This window comes from Lissotriton vulgaris, chromosome 7 (genome assembly GCF_964263255.1).
Source record: "Lissotriton vulgaris chromosome 7, aLisVul1.2, whole genome shotgun sequence".
Taxonomy (NCBI): domain Eukaryota; kingdom Metazoa; phylum Chordata; class Amphibia; order Caudata; family Salamandridae; genus Lissotriton; species Lissotriton vulgaris.
The window spans coordinates 718,093,249-718,119,180 of NC_141695.1; the positions used below are offsets into that span (position 1 = coordinate 718,093,249).

The window sequence follows — 25,932 nt, forward strand, 5'->3', positions numbered from 1 at the left end:
GTAAATATTTTTGTCCACCCTAAGCGTGGAAGGGTATTCTCAGATGTGAGACCCTTGCTCATTGCACCATCAGGATTCAAGCAAACCGGGCCGAAGACGGCTGTAATGCCAGAAACCGGTCCCCGGGAGCTTGTTTCCTTCCCAGTGTAAGAATTGGCTTCTGTAGTTTGGTTTGTCCTGTTCCCATCATGCACTGGGACAGGAACAGACTAATTTGCATACAGTCAGGTTCTGAAACTGGGATGGTGCAGTGAGCTAAAAAACGGTGTTGGATCTAGCCCTGATCTTTTGACTGGGTGAGAGCTTTCTGTTTAATTCAGAGACTCTGTCCCTCACCACCCCTTTTTGTAAATATTTTTGTCCACCCTAAGCGTGGAAGGGTATTCTCAGATGTGAGACCCTTGCTCATTGCACCATCAGGATTCAAGCAAACCGGGCCGAAGACGGCTGTAATGCCAGAAACCGGTCCCCGGGAGCTTGTTTCCTTCCCAGTGTAAGAATTGGCTTCTGTAGTTTGGTTTGTCCTGTTCCCATCATGCACTGGGACAGGAACAGACTAATTTGCATACAGTCAGGTTCTGAAACTGGGATGGTGCAGTGAGCTAAAAAACGGTGTTGGATCTAGCCCTGATCTTTTGACTGGGTGAGAGCTTTCTGTTTAATTCAGAGACTCTGTCCCTCACCACCCCTTTTTGTAAATATTTTTGTCCACCCTAAGCGTGGAAGGGTATTCTCAGATGTGAGACCCTTGCTCATTGCACCATCAGGATTCAAGCAAACCGGGCCGAAGACGGCTGTAATGCCAGAAACCGGTCCCCGGGAGCTTGTTTCCTTCCCAGTGTAAGAATTGGCTTCTGTAGTTTGGTTTGTCCTGTTCCCATCATGCACTGGGACAGGAACAGACTAATTTGCATACAGTCAGGTTCTGAAACTGGGATGGTGCAGTGAGCTAAAAAACGGTGTTGGATCTAGCCCTGATCTTTTGACTGGGTGAGAGCTTTCTGTTTAATTCAGAGACTCTGTCCCTCACCACCCCTTTTTGTAAATATTTTTGTCCACCCTAAGCGTGGAAGGGTATTCTCAGATGTGAGACCCTTGCTCATTGCACCATCAGGATTCAAGCAAACCGGGCCGAAGACGGCTGTAATGCCAGAAACCGGTCCCCGGGAGCTTGTTTCCTTCCCAGTGTAAGAATTGGCTTCTGTAGTTTGGTTTGTCCTGTTCCCATCATGCACTGGGACAGGAACAGACTAATTTGCATACAGTCAGGTTCTGAAACTGGGATGGTGCAGTGAGCTAAAAAACGGTGTTGGATCTAGCCCTGATCCTTTGACTGGGTGAGAGCTTTCTGTTTAATTCAGAGACTCTGTCCCTCACCACCCCTTTTTGTAAATATTTTTGTCCACCCTAAGCGTGGAAGGGTATTCTCAGATGTGAGACCCTTGCTCATTGCACCATCAGGATTCAAGCAAACCGGGCCGAAGACGGCTGTAATGCCAGAAACCGGTCCCCGGGAGCTTGTTTCCTTCCCAGTGTAAGAATTGGCTTCTGTAGTTTGGTTTGTCCTGTTCCCATCATGCACTGGGACAGGAACAGACTAATTTGCATACAGTCAGGTTCTGAAACTGGGATGGTGCAGTGAGCTAAAAAACGGTGTTGGATCTAGCCCTGATCTTTTGACTGGGTGAGAGCTTTCTGTTTAATTCAGAGACTCTGTCCCTCACCACCCCTTTTTGTAAATATTTTTGTCCACCCTAAGCGTGGAAGGGTATTCTCAGATGTGAGACCCTTGCTCATTGCACCATCAGGATTCAAGCAAACCGGGCCGAAGACGGCTGTAATGCCAGAAACCGGTCCCCGGGAGCTTGTTTCCTTCCCAGTGTAAGAATTGGCTTCTGTAGTTTGGTTTGTCCTGTTCCCATCATGCACTGGGACAGGAACAGACTAATTTGCATACAGTCAGGTTCTGAAACTGGGATGGTGCAGTGAGCTAAAAAACGGTGTTGGATCTAGCCCTGATCTTTTGACTGGGTGAGAGCTTTCTGTTTAATTCAGAGACTCTGTCCCTCACCACCCCTTTTTGTAAATATTTTTGTCCACCCTAAGCGTGGAAGGGTATTCTCAGATGTGAGACCCTTGCTCATTGCACCATCAGGATTCAAGCAAACCGGGCCGAAGACGGCTGTAATGCCAGAAACCGGTCCCCGGGAGCTTGTTTCCTTCCCAGTGTAAGAATTGGCTTCTGTAGTTTGGTTTGTCCTGTTCCCATCATGCACTGGGACAGGAACAGACTAATTTGCATACAGTCAGGTTCTGAAACTGGGATGGTGCAGTGAGCTAAAAAACGGTGTTGGATCTAGCCCTGATCTTTTGACTGGGTGAGAGCTTTCTGTTTAATTCAGAGACTCTGTCCCTCACCACCCCTTTTTGTAAATATTTTTGTCCACCCTAAGCGTGGAAGGGTATTCTCAGATGTGAGACCCTTGCTCATTGCACCATCAGGATTCAAGCAAACCGGGCCGAAGACGGCTGTAATGCCAGAAACCGGTCCCCGGGAGCTTGTTTCCTTCCCAGTGTAAGAATTGGCTTCTGTAGTTTGGTTTGTCCTGTTCCCATCATGCACTGGGACAGGAACAGACTAATTTGCATACAGTCAGGTTCTGAAACTGGGATGGTGCAGTGAGCTAAAAAACGGTGTTGGATCTAGCCCTGATCTTTTGACTGGGTGAGAGCTTTCTGTTTAATTCAGAGACTCTGTCCCTCACCACCCCTTTTTGTAAATATTTTTGTCCACCCTAAGCGTGGAAGGGTATTCTCAGATGTGAGACCCTTGCTCATTGCACCATCAGGATTCAAGCAAACCGGGCCGAAGACGGCTGTAATGCCAGAAACCGGTCCCCGGGAGCTTGTTTCCTTCCCAGTGTAAGAATTGGCTTCTGTAGTTTGGTTTGTCCTGTTCCCATCATGCACTGGGACAGGAACAGACTAATTTGCATACAGTCAGGTTCTGAAACTGGGATGGTGCAGTGAGCTAAAAAACGGTGTTGGATCTAGCCCTGATCTTTTGACTGGGTGAGAGCTTTCTGTTTAATTCAGAGACTCTGTCCCTCACCACCCCTTTTTGTAAATATTTTTGTCCACCCTAAGCGTGGAAGGGTATTCTCAGATGTGAGACCCTTGCTCATTGCACCATCAGGATTCAAGCAAACCGGGCCGAAGACGGCTGTAATGCCAGAAACCGGTCCCCGGGAGCTTGTTTCCTTCCCAGTGTAAGAATTGGCTTCTGTAGTTTGGTTTGTCCTGTTCCCATCATGCACTGGGACAGGAACAGACTAATTTGCATACAGTCAGGTTCTGAAACTGGGATGGTGCAGTGAGCTAAAAAACGGTGTTGGATCTAGCCCTGATCTTTTGACTGGGTGAGAGCTTTCTGTTTAATTCAGAGACTCTGTCCCTCACCACCCCTTTTTGTAAATATTTTTGTCCACCCTAAGCGTGGAAGGGTATTCTCAGATGTGAGACCCTTGCTCATTGCACCATCAGGATTCAAGCAAACCGGGCCGAAGACGGCTGTAATGCCAGAAACCGGTCCCCGGGAGCTTGTTTCCTTCCCAGTGTAAGAATTGGCTTCTGTAGTTTGGTTTGTCCTGTTCCCATCATGCACTGGGACAGGAACAGACTAATTTGCATACAGTCAGGTTCTGAAACTGGGATGGTGCAGTGAGCTAAAAAACGGTGTTGGATCTAGCCCTGATCTTTTGACTGGGTGAGAGCTTTCTGTTTAATTCAGAGACTCTGTCCCTCACCACCCCTTTTTGTAAATATGTATCTTAATTAAAGCATTAGCTTTCGTGACGACCCTGATGCCGTAATGTCATGCAATAATTGCCAATACAGCTGGGCATGACTGCCATAAAAAATAAAGTGCTGCGCCGGTTTAGGAAACGTGTACACGCTGTATCAGCACTTACAAAGTGAAGGCGGGTACATTAGTGCCATGGTGGAGTGATCGGGGAGATCCCTGGGAGTGGAGGGAGGAGGTCCAGCAGACGAGCGAATGCTGCTGGAGGAAGGAGTAGTGAGGATTGAAGACGGGTTGCGCCTCATCAAGGAAAATGCTGAGGCAATTTAGAAAGTGGGGCATGGGTCACATGATGGATTTGCAGGAGGGGGTGGGGAATTATTGGAAGTGATGAGAGGCACCCATATGAGTGAGCAAGCCACCGATACAAATCCTAAACATATGCATATTGTTGGCCCTGTTTCAAAAAAACAGGAGGAAGGAGGCAGCTGCATTGGAAGAAAGGGAGTGAACAGGAGGAGGAATCATCATCATCAGCCAGGTAGAGGGACCACGCGTGGTAGGATACAGTTCCTGAGCTTAACCTCTTTGCCGCGGGTCTAATTCCCCTGCGGTGCGGGGGAGGAGGGGCATGTGCAGCGCCACGGTGCTTGTGAGGAGCTCAGCTCGGCACGCTGGCGCTGAGCTCATCATACCACGCCCGTTTTAGAACGTTCAGCACAGCAGGGAAATGATCCCCGCGTGCGAGCGTTGCGGCGGTTATGACGAGATCAGCTCGTCATGAGCACAGCGCAACCGTGCCTCATGACGAGCTGAGCTCGTCATGAGCACGGAAGGTGTTAAAGAAACAAAAAATTTGAAAAGAACGCACCAAAACTAATAAATAACATAGCCAGAACATTTAAGAGGGAGTGTCCGCCCCCATGGGTGGTTACAATAAGAGAAGAGGTGGTACTAAGGAGGGAGTTCTAAGCCTATTGACAAATGAAAAGCCACCATTTAAAGGGCAGTGACAAAAGCAAATTAAAAATATGGGCGGACCTTCATGACCATATCCTGAATCAAGCATGTTTCGAAGAGACAGACAGTACAAGCTAATGCTGCCTATGCAAGACCTAAGAATGCATGTCTCGAAGACACAGCGCAAGCGCTGCCAATGCGAGATCTAAAAATTGTGTTCATGTAAAGCGCTCTGATACCTACGGGTCGAGTTTGCACTATATAAAACAGCAAAGGAAAACGTTTTAATTAGGAGGCGGTGTGAGCCGTGATTCTAGTAGTATTACTCTTGCTGTACTTCCAAGGAAACTAGGCAAACGGTTAATAAAAAGTCATAATCTGCCCCGGAAATAAAAAGTCATAATCTGCCCCGGAAAAAACGACCCGCTCATTATCGAAACCGTTTGTAAACCGGAAACACCCGCCGACTGCTCCGGAAGACAGGCGTTGCCCAGCCGCGCGCGAGCTAGCGCTCCAGGCAACGTACAATGAGTTTTCACAACTGTCTAAGGAAAAGGGGGTAGTCCTCCAGGAGATTCCAGTTACGTTACCAGAGTGGTTGTTCGTCATCTGAAGAAAGACGACAGAAGTGTAACGGCGACCTGTGAGTTGGGGCGATATCAGCCTCTGTTTTGCGGCTGATGAGGGAGGGAAAATACACTTCTCGTGCTGGCAATTTAGCGGGGAACGATAGCGACTATGCCAATAATGGCCTGCAGTTTAGGGAGCGTTTTAGGAAACTTGGCCTACAGCAGGGTTATGAAGGTTTCATATAGGAGCTGTTCAGTATTTCCACTTTCGGAGTGTTCTTGACGTGTCTTTTCAAAGGTGTTGTATTGTGACATTAACGTTGGAGTGTTTTACCTACACGGATAGTAAGTTATACCACGTAGAGTGCGTTGTTGGAAGAGGGTTGTCTTTGTTGTGAACCTACACATAGGAAGTGTTTGTTTTACGCGTGGCACTTAATCACGAGTTGAGCGATGCACTACTATCTACGTAATATTATTTTCAGAAATTTACCCTTTAGAAATTAAAAATGTAGGGTCCAAGAACGGAATTCTAAACTGCCGTGGGCTGGAAGCTTGTGGGTCCGAGAGGAATAACTATTTCCGTTCACTTAATAACGTGCTGATACCTGTACATGCAGATAGGTCTTTGCGCACATCTGTCACTCGGTCCAGGTGCTTGTGTAGGTACCCACATCGTTTATGACACTTGTAGCAACATGAGGGATGATAGGTGGTTGTGACTACATTAGTGCTTTTAGCGGACAAATTGTGGATGTTATGTTAACTCATATGTAAAGCCCACCATTACTTAAGAGTGTCCAGCGCTGGAGAATTCCTAACAAGCCACTGGAAGCAAGATCATGTTTTTGTTGTTGCAGTTTTATAAAGCGTAAACTTGTCCAAAAGGTATTGGAGCACCAGTTAAATTACATAAGGACACATTCATTTTTGTTTTAGGCACGGGGATATTAAGTGATTTGCCCAGAATCACAGGATGTTGAACCGATGTTGATACTTTAAACTGAAATTGCAGCTATGAAATTGAACATTCCTGTAACAGGAGAGTCCTCTAATATTTCTCCTTCAAAACATGAGTCAACTGTTTTTAGGTCCTGCCTATAGGCAGCTTTTAGCTGTGTGGTGTTTAAGACCTGTTGTGGACAATATCAATACTTCTAGTGGGCTTTGTGTTAGATCGTTGTTTACCACTGATTAGCATTCTTGTCAAACGAATTTATTTATTTATTCTCTGTTAAATGGCTTTCCTTCCTCTCCTCCTGAAGCATAGCTTCTTGGCTGTACTTTTAATTCGATGACTTGTAACCTTTCGCTGCTTACATTCAAGGGCCTACGTTTTAGGGTCAGGCCCACAGTTTCAGCTGTTTGTTGTCAAAAGACTTGTTGTTACTAATACATTAACATATATACATATAGTGGAATTTCGTTTAGCCCCTAAACCTTGATTGGTTTGTTCTCTGATCTGCCATTTCCCTTCTTCTTGTTCCATGGCTTGTTTTCCTCCTCTTTGTTTGTGCCCCCTCGGGAGCATTACTTCTTTACTGTTTTTTTGATAGGGTGACTTGTGTCTTTCCGCTGCTTGCTTCCAGAAAACTGTTTCCTTTTTATTCCAGCAGTCCATAGGAGTGCATCTGTTTTTGCTCTCTTCTTCTTTTGCTGGTTCCCGCTCAAATTTACCCATGCTCTCCTTGCTGCTCAACCCCTCTTTCCAAAGCCATTCTCTTACTCCCCTGCTGGCTTTTATGAAAATGTTTAACCACCCCCTAGCTCCTCATGCTGCTTGTCGCCCCTTCACTTCCTCCTGCTCCTCTGTTGCTCCCACACTCTACACATTCTTTTTTTTTTTTTTAATAAAGTCCTACTAGCTGTAATTCGCTGTGGGGGTCCTGCATTTGCTGCTCCTAGATAGATGTCTTCCATTGTGGAACAATAAATAATGCAACCCTGTAAGGTGTATATCAGGCACGACTTGACACAAGGCGAGGCTTAAACCTTGTTTATTATTTATGATTTTCACTTCTGCTATCTCATTGTACTGATTATAATATAAAGATATGCCAACATTTCTTTTGGAATGTATATGTATCCTTCGGTTCTGATGACGGGTGCTCTCTTCCAGCAACGGCGCTAAAGAAAGCGAACTAATTTATATCTGTCTAAAGATAAGGGAAAACACAACAAAAGAACTCCTGAGTTATTCAATTCACTCTCAGGATAGGTGTTACCACCACCGATGGTGCAAAAGTCAGCTCCTAGCCACTATGATTATGTCTCATGCATCCAGTGTAACCACCAAGTACTGATCTCATAGGGGAATGGCGCAGGGTATATGGCTAGTCCCAAAACATACACCAGTTGAATACACCCACTCTGTATTCTGCCCCCTTCACCAACCAGAGTCATGCAAGTACTGGGGATGAAGAACTTGCCTTAAGCCATGGCTCTGGGAACGTGTCGGGGCTGCCAGACGGTAGCGCTCCTCATTCCAGCTCTCACCAGCTGCCCCGTGTGGTTTCTCATCTCTTCAGCTTTGTCCCTGCTGGTCTCTAGGTTCTCCACGTGGTCAGTCTGCTCCTTCGGTTGATTGTTTCCTCATGCTGTCATCCTGCTTTCTAGGCTCCTCCATCATTCAGTCTGCGCCGATTGGGAATGGCTTTCATACTTCCTGTGGCGTCTTTATTTGACCGGATGGCCCCCCTCTACTGCTGCAATATCGCACTGATAGTCTACGTCACAACAGTAGACTAGCGCGCTGCCCTCCTCCTTTGTCGGCCATGTTGGGATTGTGGCCTGTATTATATGCTTAAACTGGCTGATGTGTCATACCATATATGTCCATGTGTACTGATTCATGTGCACATACACTTCATCCAGCTATGTCTCCTTTGCATAATGCCGCAGGCATGAGTTTGCAGCACTACACTTTTCGCTGATGCAGGGTACCATCAGAAAAATCATTAGCAAAGCCAATAGGTCTGCATAGCTCTTAAAAGATGAAACCAATTGGCTTTGGTAATGTTTATTTAAATAGCCACACTTTTGGGGTGTACCCCTAGCAGCAGAAGTATAGCTTTTACATTTTTCCATGCAAAATGGATGATTTTCACATGCCTTATTTTTTCCAGGAATTGCATAATGCACGCTTATTATATTCTAATTTATATTATAATTTTCTTTAACAGTGTGATATTACAAGCACCATCATGGCTAGTATTCCTTGTTGGCTGAAAACAACATGACTGGCGGAAGGTCACCCTGATGAAATGGAGCAAGTTGACAAGTTCTTGTACAAGAGTGAATGGTACTTTCTTTAACGGACAGTGCCACTGTTTCTCTTGCAAGTTGTAGAGGTGGGTAACCCAGAGTATATAGGGGGAAATCCCAGAAATAGCTACACCAGAAGTCCGACTAAGCACTAGTGGCTAGAGCACGATTTCAGTTTTTGAAAGGATTGTCATATTAATCAAGCAAAAAACTATTTTCTAAACAATAGAAAGTAAATATACAAATCTAAATACATTGGGCATGTAAAATATATCAAGAGGGTTTAAAAGAGAATCCCAAAATTATGTTTTTGATGTGTGTATCTTCTTTGCCATCAAGTAAAAAAACAATAATAATAATGTTTTATGTAGCCAACATTATTTTGCGTGCTGGGATTTTATAGCAAGACCTGAGGCTTATTATTGCTATCTCACTTTTTTTTGTTTAAATCTGTTTTATTGATTTTGGTTGTACATATATATGAAAGGCAGCACCTTTTGGTGAGAACGGTCTATACAGTGTAGCATCTACCAGCATTGAGGGAATATTACCATCCGGAGGGCATTTGAGCATAACATGTACTTTTCTGACACCAAGCGCTCAGGATCACAGCAGCCACTTTAAAGAACTTAGAATACTAACAACAGAGTTCCAACACTATAAAAGTATAGAGGCCCCAGCCATCTTCCTTTTTGTTTTTTTTTGCTGCTGCTTCATGCAGATAAGTACAGTTTTTCTGTATGTAGCATGAGTTTTAATAACTTTCAAAATAATGAACTTTTTAAAATTGTTGCTGTTCAATAAGCATTTAACGGCATTTGAGTAGTTGCATGTGGATTATGGTTTGACAATATACTATGGCAGCATGACTGTTTTAAATAAATATTGTAGTTGTGAGTTTATTCTCATGTCAACATATGTAAGCTTATTTGATTAATTTTACTATTGTCACACATAAAACAATGTTTTAAAATTTACATTAAATTAATGTGGTTAAGGGGCGTGGCTTGGACGTCGGAGAGGATGGCTGCTTGACCCTGCTCTCCTACTGTGGCTCCGATCTTGTTGATGATCTCCGGCATATTCCTGCATGCATGAAGAATCCTAACGATGTGTAGGTGAAGAGGAAAGTGCTGCGCTGCTAGCTGCACCAGAAGTATCCCTCGGGGCGCACATTTGAAGGTGTTTCCACCTCGGAGACTGTGGCGGCCATTTGAGCTCCGGAGGCGGCGGCCACATGTCCTAGTGCAAGACTCCCCACCAGCCTGCCGACGCTGCCGAGCCGAGTTTTTCACCCAAGGGACCCCTGTGAGCAAGCTGCTGGTTCCTAACGCGGCCGCGTTCACCGGATCCGACTCGGACAGTTACGATCGGCGGACCTGCTATATGACTCGGGTACCGCGTGTGGCAATTCCCCAAAATGGCGGCTCGCCGATCTAAAACCGGCCCGACTTCTCTGCAATCTGCCCTTTAATGCTGCCTCAATGCTGCTTATCGACATACTCGTCGGCCCAGTAAGAGATGCCTTTGCCTTACCTGCTAAATGAGACCACTGCTGCATGTATCCCAGCGCCAATGCTCTGCTCTGAAACACCCTTGGCATGCCTAATCTGCTGACTGCATGATGATTTAAGTTTGCGTATCCGGGCTAGGCTCCACACCAGTGCTCCACACCAGCGCTAAGCCTATAGCACGCTGCCTATCTTCTGGAGCTTATGAGGGGATCCTGCTCTGCTGTCTCCAAATTATTGCAAGGCATAATATATAGTTCTTCCACTACTATATCCCTTGCCTGACTTTAAGATAGCCCACGTAGTGGACATTTCCTGCAAGCACTGATAATTACTAGCTCTGGAGGTGGTTCTAACTGGCCATCTTAGCCCCTGATCAACAGGATTTGGTTCCAACTTCACAACGCTCACCCTACCTAGAAACTACGAGACTTTTAAAACTACAATTTAGTTTATTCAAATTTTTACTTGCCAATTGAGTGAATTCTGCTCATAGGTGATTGTCACCCACTGCACCATGGGGGCAAAAGAAGCTAAGAACCTGAAAAGGCTGAAAGCCAAACCACCGAACCCAGAATCACCAACCAAAGGAAAACGCGATATCAGCGCCACGTTAGATACAATTCTAACCAAGCTTGCTGAGGTTCATGACGTTGCAAAATCTACCAGAGACGAGGTCTCTGCAGTCAGGCAAGACATCAAAGACACAAATAATAGGAGTTCTGAAGCAAAATGCAGAATAAGCCAGGTTGAAGACTCGGAAGTAACTGTGAGTAAATCCCTCAAAGAGCTATCCCTCTCAACAACCTCCATATCAAGACGCCTGTTGGAGTTTGAAGATAGAAATTGTAGGCGGAACCTCCGTATCTTTGGCATTCCGGAAGGCGCAGAAGATAAGGACGGATCATCTGTAACTTTTCTGGAGTCCTAGTTCCCTAGAGCCACCAATCTCTCCTTCAGCAATCCACTGGAATTCGACCAAGCTCAGAGTTCCAACCCGTATTATACCGGGTCAAAAAGGCCCAAGACCAATTGTCTGTAAACCGCTCAGATACCAACATGTGGAGAAAATCCTGTCATTTATGCGCAAACACAACCACATACTATGGAAAACTACCAAAATATACATTTCCCAGGATTACTGCAAGGAAACTGTCATCATAAGGAAAAACTTCCTGGCCCTCCGGCCAAGGTTGCGATGCTCAACTACCAATTCGGTTTTGTGGGCCCTGCGAGGTTCCGGGTACTGGTACAGGGAGTTCCACAGATATTTTCAGATTCGTCACACCTGAGGAAATTTCTCGCCGGCCCAGAAGAGTCTTCAATGGAATCGGCTACATCAGATGCCCCGACAGTGGGAACCGGACATGTACCAGCATGATCTACTCAGTCTGCCAACAATGTATTTCACTAAGGGACTACTAGTGATCACTACTTCTCCAACGGAAATCTTGTGGTCCAGGTCTATGAACCCATGTCTTGTGTGTAAAGGTGTTTTTTAATTGCATGTTCTGATGCCCTGAGATCCTGGACGTGATCTTCACCATGGTAAGGCATGTACTGTCACCAATTACTAATGGTTAACTCTTGTATGATTGCCTTGGGCAAAGGTTTGACCCTCATCTTGGTACTGTCTCCAAACGCTAAAAGCGACTGCACGTGTTTAGCACTGCACATGCCGGCGATACACTCACAATGGCTATGGCGATGGCTATGGTTCTGACTATGGCAATCAAGTTCTATACCTACGCTACACTCTACACTAAGCTTTACTGATTTTTGCCTTCTGTATAGGCTGGGACAAATCCACAGTTCTTATGGCAGCTGTGCTCCGACATTTCGCTTTTCACGCGTTTCCAAATGAGGCAATTATTGGAATAATGTGGTTAAGTCACTTAACTCTGTGCTCTTTGCACTTTTCGATGTATTTCAAAATGTTCTGATGCTGACCGATTGATTGTATGCAGCCTTCCGACAAATTTGTGTAGAATCTCTTATTGTTAATGTTAATTGTTGCAAAACCCTATAATTATTAAGCAGCATATAATCTACTATTGCTACGGGAGAGAGTCGTTGTTACTTTTGCTCCTTCTCCTTGGTCGCCATGTCCTTAGAGTACTTTTGGGTTGCGGAGGGAGGGTTTGGGGTGAGGGGGGATGGGTGGGGATTATTGTCCATATTGTTTTTTTCTCTCTCTGTCTTTCTTCCTATGTTTACATTTATGTTCAAACAGCTGCTCCTCGTACTCCACTGACAGTGCCCAGATTGTGCGTCTACTCTTGTGCTATGATTCATCAGACACTTATTTCCTCATGATCTTTTTCTCCGATTATTGCATGTGGCCCTTTGGCCCCTTCCGGCACGTACACATAGTACCTACCATGATTCTTGTCTCCTGTACCGTGCTGTGCAATCAATCACGAATCTCCCCATATAATGGTTCTAAACAAGCAGTCCATTAGAATCATTTCACTTAATGTAAAGGGCATCAATCACCCCGCCAAGAACAGGAAAATAATCGATTTATATACACAGGAAAACAGTGATATTCTATTGCTACAAGAAACTAAGATTGACTCGTCTCAATTTAACTCAATGAAGAATAAAGTATACAGCGAGGCAATCGGCTCAGATGCCTTGGGAAAGAAGAACAGGGTTTTAACCCTCATTGCGAAGAGAGCCAATATTGACGTCGTTCAGAGTACTGCTGATTCTAAGGGTAGGTGGGTGTCTATGAAATTGATGAAGGATAACACAGAATTCTATGTGACTAATGTCTATGCCCCTAACAAGGACGACCCAAGTTTCTGGAAAGAGCTATCTGACCACATTCACACGATCCCAGACAATGCGACTCATATCATGGGTGGTGATCTCAATCTACCACTTGATCCACATCTGGACAGAGACTCTTTGTCCCTTTTGCCCGAATAGCTCGCACAAAGCACTCCTCAATATCTGCGCTCGTTATAATCTGACCGATTCTTGGAGATTGTTGAATCCGTCTGGGAGGGACTTTACCTTCTATTCGCCTCCACACAAATCATACTTACGTATTGATTATATCCTTATGTCTGGTCACTCCTCTGCAGATATCGAAGACACTTCCATTGAGCCACATGTAGTTTCTGATCACTCTAGCATCACGATGACACTGGCAATCCATAATGAGATTAAAATTGTTTTAATCTTATGGAGGTTTAATAACGCGGTCTTGAAAAGGGATGAGAAGTAGGAAGGCTATCGAGACAGCTATACAGGAATACCTTGTTCACAATAAGAAGGGGGACACTACTGACCTTACGAGATGGGAGGCCCTTAAGACCACCATTAGAGGAGTCCTAATTAAGATTCGTGCAGCCATGAACAAAGAAGCCAACAATAACCTAACGTACCTAGAGCGAGAGATGTCAACGCTTGAAAAGAGGCACGTGCTTTCTAAAGACCCTCAGACCTTAAGCGACATAATGACCAAGAAATATGAATACAACAAAATCATTAGTGATAGAGCTGGAATCTGGCTTAAGAACCACAAAAACTTCAAAATATGCCAAACTAACAAAGCTGGTAAGAGTCTTGCATCTTATCTGAAATTTAAGTTACTACGTACTTATATTAAGAGCTTGGTAGACAAATTAGGGACGGCACAAACTGATCCCACTAAAATTGCTGACATATTCAAACATGTCTATAGTGACCTATATAGTAAAAACAAAGAACTTAATAAAACCAAATTAGGTACATACCTGGAAAATTGTGCTCTCCCCTCCCTCTCGCTGCAAGACCAGGCGGACCTTAACCTTCCCATATCCGCTGCAGATATCGAACATACCATAAAAACTCTCAAACCCGGGAAAGCCCCGGGACCAGATGGTTTCAGCGCCATGTTTTACAAGAGATTCTCTTCAACCCTAGTAGAACCTCTTAAAGACTTATATAGGGCTTCGCTAATAGCGGACAAATCACTGGTACCCCTGCGGAAGCAATTATCGCAGTCATTCCAAAGGAAGGGAAAGACCCGACTGCCCCGAAGAATTACAGGCCGACATCCCTGATCAACCTTGACTGCAAAATTTATGCCATGATCCTGGCCAAACAAATCCAGAAAATCCTACACAAACTCATTCACCCATTGCAAGTGGGGTTTCTCAAAAATAGACTGTCTAGCGACAACACCCGCACCCTAGCACACATAATAGAGAAGGTCAAGCTAATTACTACCCCGACCGTTGCAGTGACGTTAGATACAGAGAAGGCCTTTGATAAGGTAGACTGGTCTTATCTGGAAGCCACTTTGCACAAATTTTAACTGGGAACAGACTTTATCCGTATGGTGATGGCCTTATATTCCAATCCATCGGCGAGAGTGCGTGCAGGGGGATGCCTATCGTCACCCTTTAACCTGGAACAAGGTACAAGACAGGATTGCCCCCTATCTCCCTCCCTCCTTTTTGCTCACCATTGAACCCTTCCTCTATTATCTTCGTAATAATGACCATATTAAAGGGATTTGCTTTGATGACTATACGGTCAAGATTTCGGCCTATACTGACGACGTCTTAGTCGTATCTGAGAATGCAGGCTTAGCGTTCCCGGCCCTGATGTCCTCTATTGCAGATTTTGCCGAAGTGTCAGGCTATAAGCTTAACAAGAACAAAACAGAGGTGAAACTCCTCAATAATATAGGTGATAGAAGCATTATAGGTAACTCTGGCTTATTCTGGCAAACCTAAAGCTTCAAATATTTAGGGATCGAATTTGAAAAGGACCTAATTAGCACCCTCAAGATAAATGAACACACCCTTCATAAAAAGATATCCTCTCTCCTGGACGGTTGGCCACCGAAATTTTTATCATGGTGGGGTAGAGCGGAAACTTTGAAAATGATGATCACACCTCTGGTCAACTATCTGATAAGTATGCTCCCAATGCTACTATCAGATGACTTCCTCACCAAAATATATAAGCTCTTCAATACTTTTTTATGGCAAGGCAAAAAACCAAGAATCTCCCTGAAGAAGCTCCAACTGCCGGAAAATAAGGGTGGCATAGGCTTACCAAATTTTAGGTGCTACCAGACGGCGTATTTGTGCAAGCAAGGTGTGAATTTGTTCCAACTTCAACCTGAATACATTCCTGTCTGGGTCCATGTCGAAAAGGCCATCATTGACAACTTGCCTCTACCAGCTCTAATATCAATGAATTTGGCAGCTTTTCCTCATTCCAAATACATATTTCGTAATACTAGAAGGGCCCTTCTAAACCTAGAGAGACATTTAAAAGTCCAAATCAAAATAAGCAAATCCAACATAACCGCGTTGTGGTTCAAACCAGCCATAAAGGAAGATGGTAAACGCCTCTACTGGGAGCAATGGTCAAACAAGCATTTGCAATGCAATAGGTCTCGCATTAGGAAAGTTTGAGCTATTGGTATTGTAAATGACAATTTTTTTATTTGTGTTGGTTTTGAAAATAGCGAAATGAATAGCTTTGTCATTTACAATGCCAATAGTTATAACTTTCGCAAATGTGACAACTATAGCATTTGTAATGCAATATGTGTTGTATTTACGTGACTTAGATGTATTGATATTACAAATAACAATGGCTTTTAATTTTTTTTTAATAATGAATACTTAAAAGTTATGGTAATTTATAACTGCAATAGCTTTAACTTGTGTGAAGATTATGTTCATTGTATTTTATTGTGACGAAAATCCAAGAACAAAAGTGAAATATTAACATCTTTTTGTGACATTTGTAATAAAGCTTGAAACATTGAGAGAACATATTTGAACCAGTTGTTGTCGAATGGTTGCACACATTGATGAGGTGGTGGCGCTGAGTGATGCTGTGGTGGTCCTGATTGATGCTGTGGTGGTCCTGAGTGATGCTGTGGTGGTCCTGAGTGATGCTGTGGTGGTCCTGAGTGATGCTGTGGTGATGCGATAGAGTGAGTGCGATGGATAGAGTGAGTACGAGAGATAGATAGAGGGAGGGCGAGAGATGGAGTGAGAGCGATAGATAGATGGATTGAGTGAGGGGTATCGAAAGATAGACAGTGTGGGCGATCGATAGTGATGGCGATAGTGAGTGCGATAGACAGATAGAGTGAGGGCAATAGATAGAGCGAGTGAGGGCGATAGAATGAGACGGAGGGATAAAGAAGAAAATGCAATGACACGGTGAACGAAGGAGAGAGGGGACCATGTAAACGGGTCTAAAGGGACGTTAGTAAGAGACAGAACAGAAGTGAGTGGAAGGCAGAATGTTTAGTGGAGGAGAGAAAATAGAGAAATATGAGGTGTTAGTGGGAGAAGAAGGGAGGGGACAGCAAGGCAGAAAGAAGGAAAGAGGAATAAAAATGGAGCACGAGGGAGGGAGGAGCCAAGATGGCGACCGGAGCGGACGTGTAAGCTCCCGGCTCCGCCAGCCCTTGAGCCCCGCACTACTATCCTGCCTGGTATCCTGCCCAATTCACCGGCTGTCTGAGCGGGGACGACGCGCTGATATCGCCAATGTTTTCCCGGAATCTCAGCTCGTCCGGAATGTGGAAATAGCCTGGTGCCCGTCCCGACGCCATTGCCCCGAGGTAAATCGTCGCTGGTTGCCGGACCTCAGCGGAGCGGAGACGGCCAGCCTGCCTGCAGGGCGCTTACGACCTGAGAGGAGCTGCTTTCCCTGGATCGCGGACCATAGCGTGTTGGATGCCGTGGAGTGCTGAATATCGCTACTACCTCGCGATTGAAGGGAGGATCGCACTGCACATCCGGCTCCTTTGTTCTGTGCTGGGAGAGGACGGCTCCGACTCCATTACGGGGCTTGCCCGGACTTGGCTGCCCGTCCGTTCGCCATGACTGCCTGTTCTGGCCGGCGGGGGCTCCTCACCGGTGACGCTGGACTGCAACTGATGGCGATGAGAGACGGGACAACTGCTGGTCCGTGTCGCACCCCCCCATGTTCCTGTGACTGGCTTGTGGGCGCTATGGATGTTCCCGCTGACTCGCTGGATGGAGACGGTCGTCCGCCCTTGCCCTGTGCCTGCGGCGCCGTGGCCGTTTCGGGGACTAACTTGCCTACATCCACCTGTGTTGTGGGCATGGGGGGCACGCAGCCTACCCTGTCCTATGGCGATGTCCTGTCTGCCCTTGGTGAACTGCGAGCGACGCTGTTACAAGACTCCCAAGGGTTAAGCGAGAAACTTGACGACATAGCCTTCGATTTGGCGCAGATTCGGAGGGACTGCTCTCAGCAACGATTGTTCACTCCCCTGTTGGTACCTACGACTGCTACTGTGTTGCCAAGTGTTTCCAGCGGTGCTGAGATTCGTGACGACTGGACTGGCGCTTGCAAACGATCGCTTACTGGCTCTGCCTGTGATACATTGTTCCCACATTTAGTGACTGCTTCATTGTATTCATTACCACTATCGGCGATGGGACTGCCGGCGAGGCGAAATCTGGCCCCCTTGAAGACTCTCATTAAAGCCTCCGTTTTTTCCCCTGTTGTATCTGTGTTCTCAAGACAGTTTCGAGACTCTTTTGGCTGTGATCAATGTATTGTCGGGTATGTGGCGCCGTCCATTTTGTACTTATGAGTCTCCCCCTTCTTCTTTGCTCCCATTTTGTTTCTTTGTTATAGAGGGGGTCGGCATTCGTCGGGGAAAGTGTACTGAGGGGCGTCCGAGATCGGGCCAGGGTTAGGCAGTTTCTCTGCTGTATTGCTTTCTTACCTGGCGGGGATTGGGTTGAGAACGCTATGTGGAGGGGCTGTATGGATCACACGCAGAATATAGCTTGCTTTTTCCCATCTGGATTTGTCGCTATTAGTTATTGCTTAGCTCTCACATTCAAGGCGTCCCTTGTGGCATGGCAATTTGTTTACGGCATAGTCGACGCTACAATTGGCTATCCTGATAACTTGTGAGCCGCTGGCTCTGCTGTATTCTCTTGGGTGCCTGACTTGCCACAATGTTTATTGGGACAGGGGGATTGTTTGTGAAGGGTGGCGTCCATTTCGCTTTCTTTGTCTTTGCACTGTCTGGGGCGGCCATCTTGGTCTTTGTTCCAGCTGGGGTGGGCTCCGGTCGGGTACCATGGTGTAGTGGTCGCTTGCGACCTGCATAGAGCTAGGGGTTTCCGGGTGTTAACTTTTGATGGCCTATTAGAGGTGATCTCGAATTGCGGCGCCTTTTCGGCGCGTATTGACGTTATAGCTCCTCACATTTATTTTGATACTCTTGTCTATCCTGGCACTTTTGACTGTGAGGTGGAGCTGCTCATATCCTGTTGTCTAATTTTTAGATGGGGTGGTGACTCATGTGCTAATTCCGTGTCCTGGGTGTACCTGATTCTGTTCCCCCTTTGATTTTATGGCCTTTGCTTTTCTCGATTCAAATGGCGTAGGTATTGCAAATGGCTGGGTGCCCGGGAGATCTGTTATTGTACTGGCTCCTCCCCGCCTTCTTCTTTTTGGGAGTGGTAGATTAGCCTAGTCTTTTCTTCCTCCCTGTTTTCAAGTGTGAAAAATTCTTTTTCTTACCACCTTCTTTTCTGCGCTTCAGAACTTTCTTATCGTTTCCTTCTCTTCTCTTCTATTCTTGGTCTATATTTCGGGTTCTTAATGGGCGACAGGCACTTTGCCGGAGGGGGGGGGGTAGGCCGTAGCCTCCGCAATGATGTAGGGTGGGGGGGGGGGTAGATTTATTTTTCCTTATTTCATTTCTATGGGCCTTATTTTTCTAAACCTTCTGCGCTTTCTTGTCCTGTTTTCTGTTCTGGGTCTGTGACAGGGGTTGGTAGGGAATGGGTGGCGCTGTGGGTGATACGTAAATGCGGACTGAGGCTCCTGTTGTTTTGCACTGTACTGCCATAATTGACGGGGTGTTCCCCACTACTGTTGCTTCTTATTGCTGCTGCCTGCTCATGTTGTGAAGATAATGTACGGACTCAGTTCTCCTGACTCTATTCTTTACTGATTATATTTAGATCAAACAATTTAAAAATTTAACCTTCAATGCTCCTTCGCGACATAACTCCATTCAGTGTAACTGCTATCAATTGTTGCTGTATTGCCTGATGCCGCTGCGGAACCGTATTGCTCGCACCTGTGCTTAAAGTATCGTGGCTGGCCGGATGGTTGTAGGCCCGTATTTGTTCCCTTTTTCATGCACAATAAAGGTTTTCAAAAAATTAAAAAAAAAAAAAATGGAGCACGAGGAGGCTGGAGAGAAATTGTAAAAGGGAATGAAAAGACATAAAAATAACAAGCTGCAAGTTTCCAAACATTAGAAAGAACACAAAGCAACCAGTCACATTTTGTTTAACAGTGGTAGTTGCGCTGGACAATTTTTTAACTGCGTGTACTTGAAGGTTTGCGCTTATAAATTGGCCTGACCTAAAAAGAGGAGGAGGATGTAAAAACGCGAAGAGCGAGAAAGAAGTGGATGTAAATGAGGAATAGGAGGAGAAGGGGAAGCAAAGACATGATGAAGATATGTAGAAAGATGGGGCAATACAAGTGATAGTTGAGAAAGCAGGGCAGTGAGATGAAGGGGAGAAGGGATATTAGTGCGGAGATTGTTAAATTGTGACATTGAAGCAATAGCAGTTAATAAAAAGAGCGCATTACAGGCCACAAACAGCTTTAAAGTAATCTGCGTATTGCTAGGCGCGAGCAGGCAGGAGAGGTGTGTAGGGAACGAGAAGGGGTGGCGGGGGAGTGAGGGAGAGGGCAGATGAAGGAGCGGGGGAGAGAGGAAGGGAAATGTATTGGTACGGAGGAGGGGGGGGAATGGCGGAGGGGGAAGAAGTTCGAGAAGAGAGGAAGTGGGGAGAGAGGGTCAGAAAATGAAGGTGCACAAAAGGCTGCGACTGTGTAACCCCACCCCCCTCGCTGTCCTCCCCACCAGCAGTGAATCAAAGGCATTAGGGCACATCTTTCCAAACTTTTCATGTTGGTGACACACTTTTTCGACATGCATAATTTTGCGACACGGTAATGCAGCGTAGCGAGCCCAAAACACCTAAGGGGGTTGGGGGAGGGGGAGAGGGGTGAAGATATGGAACACATCAACTGTGATGTCATGAACTGAGACAATTGTGAAGACATGGAACCCCATCAAGTGTAATTTGGTGGATTACAGGACAACGCCAACTATGAAGACAGACACAAAGAAATGTCATGTCATTAATAATGGGACCGAGAGAACTGTGAAGACTTGGAACCCATCAACCGTGAGGTCATAGAACATCACCAAGTGTCATTTTTACAGACTTCTGCACACTATAATAAACCATGCCTACTTTGGCATCACAGACGCCAACCAAGTGTGACAATCAAAGATAACTACACCAATCAAACAGTCCTTTATTTTCGGGACACTTTCAACTTGACCTTTCACATTTAACATTTGGTAGAGCACATCTGTGGTAGAGTATGCCTGCAAAAAGCTGCGTTTATTTTTGTTTTCCATCACGGAAACCCACACCAGCGGCAACATTGTTAACGGTGAAGTTATAGATTCGTACACTTCACTGAATCTTTTACAAATACTCTCACTTTGCAGTAAGAGAAATAAAAGTAAACACCAATTTCCAAACAAGCAGCAATTGTGGGAAGACAGTCTGACGTTTGATGTACACCAGAGAGTGCACCAGGCTGCAGATGAGGAGAGAGTGCACTAGGCTGCACTGGCCGCAGCTAAGCAGACAGTGTGCAAGAGCTGACCGCAGATATGGACAGAGCACACAAGGGAACACCACAGAAGGAGGTAATTGTAAATTGATACTTGTATAGCGCACTACTCACCCGCAAGGGTCTCAAGGCGCTTGTACGAATACTGCTGTGGAACCCGTCCTGGCTTTCCCTGTCAGGCATCCACTCCTGGGCACCTCCAGTGCAGTATGACTGGGGGCAGATAAGGAGAGCGCACAGTGACTAACTACAGTACACTAACATAAGGATAGGGTGCACCAGAAGTAACTGCCGATAAAAAGCGGGCACCAGGACTGGCTTCAGCTAAAAAGACGGTGTACAAGGGATGACAGCAAATAAAGACATATGAATATATCTGTCCTTATCTGCGGTCAGCCCTTGTACACTGTCTTTTTAGCTGCAGTTATATATATATATATATATATATATATATATATATATATATATATATATATCTGCAGTTATATCTATACACATATATATATATATAGATATATGTCTGCAGTTATATCTATACTTATATATATACATATATATAACTGCAGCTAAAAGGAGTGTACAAGGGCTGACAGCAGATGAGGACAGAGCGCACCAGAAGTAACAGTCTGTACCAGGACTGGTTGAAACTTGAATGACAGTGTACACGGGCTGACTGCAGCAGAAAGAGTGCACTACAGCTGGGGACAGATAAGGGCACCTGCGAGGGAGACCGAGAAAGACAGAGTTTGAGGAGCAGCTGCAGAGGGTGCTTCGATCTGCCTCCAAAGAGAGCACGAAGGGGACCATGGGCAGCGCCAGTGCTGGCTCAAAACAGCAGTGTGCACACAGCACGCACCTGCAGCCACATTTCCGGTACTGATGTAAATAAACCAGAGTAAGTTCAAATAATCAACAGTGCAGTCTGAGGCGTTAGGACAGGGGACGGCAGTGCACGCCCAGGGCGCCTGAAGGCTGGGCTGGGGCAGCGGCTGGTCGGAATCACAGTAGGCTGTCTGAGGCACCATAGGGCGCGGGGAGGTGAGCGTGTCCTGTGAGAGGGGATAGGGTGGTCTGTGTCAACAGTCAAACACCCGAGATGAGTAAAAGATGGGTTGTGTTTATTAGTCACTGTAATATCTCACACCTCAGAGCAGCAAAGGCGGGGCTACATTTTATGTCTCAAACGCAAGAGGAACACAACAGATCACACACAAGACGAGCACAGGCTGAGCCGGCTGTGTTCAGTATGTTGCGTCTGAGAGGCGCATGCCAGACTCAGTATGAACAAGAGGGAAGGAATGGCTCAGCGAGTTAGACACTGGTCACTATCACAAGCGGTGATCTACAGAGACCTTCAATGCTTCCCAGGTTCTTATAAGCACACGCTGCATTCCTCTTACGGGTCTGTCCTTACACGTCCTCACGGGGCTGTATTATCCAAACAGGTGCCTAAAGAGCTGTGTGTTGCATCTGCATCTCCGTCCCCCCCCCCACCCCACGCACACAGGCAATCGAGGCGATGCATCACTCTTACAGAGAGCTCAAAGTGGGGTGCGTCCTGCTGGTGCTCTGCTAAAGGTCTCCCTTTCCTTTCTGCATGTACATCTGCCTGCCCTACGAACTGCGCTGTACCAGCGTTATTCCGCGACACACCCACCATGTGCAGGCGACACAGTAACGTGTCGAGACACAGAGCATGGAAAGCTCTGCATTAGGGTAACAAGTCGAAAGGTTGCCTAGGCAAGGGTCGCATGGGGGGGCGCAAGAGGGTTAAGCTCAAGGGGAGGCCGTTAAAGGAGACTTTTCCAAGACCGCGGGAGGCTCACTGGAGGCAAAAGGAGATTGGGGGGGTGGGGGGTCAGGAGCACGAGGTGTGTGCAAAAAAAAAAAAAGGGGGAAGGGCTGAGTTTAGGGCAGAGGGACGCGCAATTTTATTTATGCAATTGTCGCTTTTTATATAGCGCAGACTTTACCCAAAGGTGTGAGTGATTCACAAATGAGGTTAATAGTGTGGCTTGTGGCGTTTTTGGATGAGGACGTCTCTGCAGACGGGCGCCAAGGAAGACAACATTAGAAAAAGTCAGGAGAAAGCATGGTGTTGAACCCCCCCCCACCCTCTTTTGTCGTGCTTTGAGCAAAGATCTTCACTCCCGCTCATCCTGTGGCGGGGGGCAAGGAGAGGGAGGGGGGCTGACGAATGGCTAGACGCTCGTCACCAAAGGTCTCAATGAAATGTCTGAACTGCATAAACTTAACTGATTTTGGTTAGCCTGGACACGACACACTAGAACTCTGGACATATAATGGTGATCCTTAATGAGACACTGCTAGAGATCAGATCGTCACAAGTCAACTGCAACTTCATTGATACACTCCATTCAGCCCACCACACTGCCATTACATTGAAGGCACACCCGTGCACAATCTACACTTCCAAGTGGAAAACAAACCCCATAATATACAATATGGACGATTCAAGGATGAGCCGAGATATAACACCTAGTGCCTCCCTGGATCTGGCATTACAACATCAGGGACCAAACCGACATGAAACTCAGTGAATGCTTTCTAGTAGAGCGTCGAAAACCAGGCGACGACGTATGGATTTGTTCACACTCCCAGTTGTAAACTTATTTAAGATCAGTTGAAAAAACAAATAAAATTCAAAGATGAAGATACATAAGTCCCGCGATTCGCGTAGAAAGGCTTTAGACGAAACATTGCAGCGTTTCCATTTTCGTTGGAATTACATTTCCCAGAAGCACGACTACGGCGGAAGTAATATAGAAATATCCGACTTCCCAGGTGCAAGAACACACGGATTGTGTCTTGCGGATTCCAACACGAAGGATCGGCTGTAGTTTGACTCGAAGGTATGTGCAAGTCTACACCCCAAGAACGCGAACTAAGCACAGAAGCAGGGGCGTAGCTAGAGCTTGTGGCGCCCGGGGCTATCCTTCAGATTGTCGCCCCCCTGGGGGGGTGCTGGGGAAAAAGGACGGCAAGCACCTGAAAGAGGTCCGAGAGACACGTTGTATCGCCACTAATAGTTACCTCAATCATGCAAGTTACATGCACACATATGACACGGTCCAGGGCTAAACAGCCCCCGTCCACAAAATAGCCCCCACCTAGCTACGTCGCTGAAGGAAAAGCAGCAGAAGGACACCCAAAACTTACATCAGCTCTACCTACCCTGTCTGTGACATCTCACTCATAACATCACAGCTTGTGCAGGGACCTTGTCCCCTGTCCCCTATCTGCCCCGTCTTTGACCTCCGCAATGTCTGCAGACCGGTCCACCACACTGGGTTTGACCATGGTTCCCCTGGCAGCACCTTCAGGATACTACAAGTGAGTCCTTTACACCTGATCACTAGACTAACTTGAGTTCTGCAGTTCGGGCAGTACCAGGCCGGATGATGGGATGCAGGATCAGAAGCGGGGGGAGGGGCTTCTGAATCTGAGCCATGGTCATTCAGTGCCAGGGCCCAGGAGCCACCTTGAAGTCACTTGACCCGCTCCTTGACCCACTCCTAGGAGAGAAGAATCCGAACCAGATTAAAAGATTTTCCAGATACTGCACTGAAGAGGCCCTGCCTGCCTGACGGAGGACACGGATGTGTCCGGCTCCGCCTTTCACTGCTGGGTGAGGACAGGCGGGAAGCTGTCTCAGACAGCCAGATCTGACACACACGACGGGAGGGATGTCGGTGGGGGGGGGGGTGGCTGAAGCCCCTTAAACACAATGAACGTTGCACGCCTGATGTGAGTAATCTCATGGCAACAGATTGTCCTGGCTGCAAGTTAACAATTACACCACATTCTTTCTGAGCCTGGAGCATTTCAAATATGCTTCAGGTGAGCGTGTCGCTGTCTGTAGCCTAGGCCTTAGATTTTTGTTTTATTTTCATTTTCCAGCAACTGCATGCAGATACCGCCTGTCCACCGTCTGTGGCTGTTGCATTGCGAGTGTGCATGCATGTGCAAGTGTCTGTCATGTGTGCGTGTATGTGCACATCTGCTTTTGAGCCTGTGTTGGTTTGTGTCTGTGTGCGTGTGCCAGTGTTCGGCCTGCTCTACATGCATGTGGGAAAAGGTGTTGCAGACTGCAGTCGGGGACCACTTAGCACAAGAGGAACGTGCACACCTTCACGCATCTATTGCTTGCCCATTGGAACAGTGTTTACGAATCAGGGAATTACTTTCTGATAACACTGTGGCTGTTGAATTAGTGATTGGACTGCGTCAGCGTGTTGGGGATTGCATTGCAGGAAGGACTGCGCTCAGGAATGGTGCTGTATCAAAGGAGACTGGTGCTGCGCCTTGAAAGGGGTGGGGGCAGCAGACAGTTGTGGAGGGACATGTATTAAGATTTTACAGTACGTGGTATGTTGCTTTAAGTTAATATATGGTGGTGCAGTGCCATGGCTCTGTATCTGGGAAGTGCTGTGTCAGGAGTGCAGATGCCTGTATCTAAAGTTGCACATGGAACTCTTGATTCAGGGGATGCAGCTTCTCAGGAAGCCATCCAGGGAATTTGTCTGTATTCTTCAGAAGGTGATAGCGTTTGTTAGAGAAAGTGTGAAGTGTTTTAAAGTGGGATTCTGAAATTATAAAACTGCATCACAAAATAATCAATCATAGCCCCACCACCCTGGTGTCTGCCCCGGTCCGGGGCCCCCATCTGACTGGACTCACTCGACTCCAACGTCCGACCCGAGTTTCTCACCTCAATCAACGCGCAGAGTGCCGCCCGCCCGCAGCCACAGCCAGCCCACAGAGAGACAGTACTGAGTTAAGTACTGTAAAGCTGAGCAGCAGGGCCAGGCAAAAAGAATGGTGGTCCACACTCCTCGACTGCTCGACACAACAGGAGGGGCGCTGGGGCGGCGAGGTGAGTGCGTAACGCGTCACAGTCCACTACGGTGCGGCGGCAAGGGCTGGCCCAAAAAATGTTACAGGGCCGTCATTGGTTAAGGATGTGCGCACCGCGCACGCTAACTATTGACGACCCTGTGAGCGTGAGGCTGGGAGGAGGTGGGGGCCCCCCAACAACGGTCGGCTGCACAAGGAAGTCTGAACCCATTTATAAATGATTTATTGTCGTCATTGTGTGCCTACTGCTTAG

The 25,932-nt window shown here is 46.5% G+C and overlaps 1 protein-coding gene across 2 annotated transcripts in view; it reads left to right on the forward strand.

Moving 5' to 3' along the window:
• The first annotated feature begins 5,268 nt into the window (after positions 1 to 5,268).
• Positions 5,269 to 25,932, forward strand: part of ARSG (arylsulfatase G) — a 2,325,381-nt gene continuing 2,304,717 nt past the window's right edge. The window contains exons 1-2 of one of the 2 annotated variants that reach the window (XM_086930958.1): positions 5,300 to 5,405; positions 8,514 to 8,681. The gene's annotated coding sequence lies outside the window, so the exon portion shown is untranslated. Of the gene's footprint in view, positions 5,406 to 8,513; positions 8,682 to 25,932 lie in introns of both variants that reach the window. The other variant, XM_086930959.1, reaches the window with a different exon arrangement.